This window comes from Galeopterus variegatus, unplaced genomic scaffold, assembly GCF_000696425.1.
Source record: "Galeopterus variegatus unplaced genomic scaffold, G_variegatus-3.0.2 Scaffold794, whole genome shotgun sequence".
NCBI classification, from domain to species: domain Eukaryota; kingdom Metazoa; phylum Chordata; class Mammalia; order Dermoptera; family Cynocephalidae; genus Galeopterus; species Galeopterus variegatus.
In genome coordinates this window covers 379690-381687 of record NW_007726905.1, presented here as the reverse complement: position 1 = coordinate 381687, position 1998 = coordinate 379690, and positions in this window count along the sequence as shown.

The following is a 1998-nucleotide window of genomic DNA, read 5'->3' as shown; positions in this document are numbered from 1 at the left end:
ATGGGTCTCTGCTCATGGTCACCCAGGTGGTCCCTTCTGAGAAACATGCTGGGGAGGCAGCATGGGTCACCTTTAGTGGGCTTGCAGAGCCAGACAGTTCTGCACCCAAATTCTGGCTCCCCCTTCCCTTGCTGTAGGACAGTTGGCAAATTACATCACCTCTGAGCTTCAGATTCCTCATCTCTGAAGTTCGGATAGTAATAACACCTCCCTCAGAGCTTGGCATGGGGTTAAAGGATGTGGCATGTGTAAAGCATTCAACACGCTGACGTGGAAGGGAAGTGGTACATAAACAATAGCTTCTTGTTACCGTGTCTATTATTACTAATAAGCACTTTCCAAGGAGCGCCTCAGTTTTCAAAACAATGGTGCAATCATGAAGTCAAGATGGATTTGCGGTTTGTGCAACTACCCAAACCCAGCCAAAGCCGGGTGGGGGAGGCTGGTGGTGCCTAGAAATATGACCGAATGGCTCCCTGTGAATCCACACAATGGACTTGCCTTAGTGCCGTTTGCTGGGGGAGCCCATTAAAGAGCAGCTGAACAGAGTGATCGTCCACGGTGAGCTGTGCCACCTCCCTCCTCCCAGGCCAGCTATCTTTCCAGCAGGGGCCCTGAGCACTGCCAGTGCCTGGATCTGGGCCTGGCCCCAGCATGAGGATCCCCAGCCCTCTCCTCTACCCTGGTCCCAGCTGGGAGAGAGAACACGACCTCACTGGCTGCTGCTGGCCTGTAAAGAGAGGCTGTGAGGGGACAGCAGATGGCAGCCGCATGCTCAGCTGTGCTGGGACGCCAGGAGCGTGGAGGAGCCTTAGTTACCATCCCTCAGGCTCTGCACTCACACACATGCACACCGCAGCACCTTTAGTCCAATTTTAAGGGGTTTGTGGATGTGTCCATGCCTGTGCCAGGGGTGGCAGAGGATGCCAAGGTGGGGAGACCGAGGTGGGCTGGACCCTGAGGCTGAGGACAAGTGGTGGAGGAAAGCTGGACACAGAAGTTGGATTTTATGTTTGGGGTAGAAGGGAGCCATGGAAGTTTGTGGAGGAGGATGGTAGTCAGGATGGAGTGGTTTTCAGAAGGCAGCTCTGGTGGGAGTGTGGAGGAGTGGGGCTAGAAACAAGGCTGGGAAAGGCTGACAGAAGGCAGCTGCCGAGGTCTCCCGAGGTCATATTTCTCCCTGTGCGGTGGCTGCGGTTTACCCCAAGAGCGCCCTGGGAGAGCTGTTCCTCTCCCTGGGGCTTCATCTGCCAAAGCCACCAGCACTCAACCACCATTTCTCTGCTCACTAAATTTTTCATTAAGGAAAATGGTCAGTGGAGAACAGCAGCTGGGTAAACTTTCATCAGTGCTCATGTGTGGGGCAGATTAATGAGCAGCTGCCCCCTCCTCAGTCTCCTGCTCTGGGCAGTGCACTGCCCTGCGTACACACAGGAGTGCATAACACCCCGGGGGCACACACGTGTGTCCACAGACACATGCACATGTGCACACCTGTATCAACATTGTCAGATGGACACAGTGCATAACACACACAAGTGTGCTGTGAACATAGGAACACGGACACACATATGACACAGCACAATACAGGGCTAGGTGCAGGGGCTTGGGAGCCAGGCAGCTGGGTTTGCATCCCAGCTCTGTAACTTACTAGCACATTACTTAACCTTCTCAAGCCTCAGTTTTCTCCTCTGTAAACTGTGGGCTAAAAGCAGACCCTCCCTCAGATGGCTGTTGGGAGGGTGAATAAGCTTATGCATGCATAGTGCTTAGCATGGGGCCAGGCACATGATAAGCCCTTCTTCAGGGTTAGCTATTCCCATTTCTCATTATTGCTAGGAAGGACAAACACCATACAGCACTGCCCCAAAAGGATCCTCCTTCTCAAACTCTTTCATCTCTAACTCCCACCCCTTTTATTTATTTATTTAAAAACAGTTATTTTTTATTAGCATACTCATTGTTACAAATCACACTTATTCTTTATGCCCCTTATCC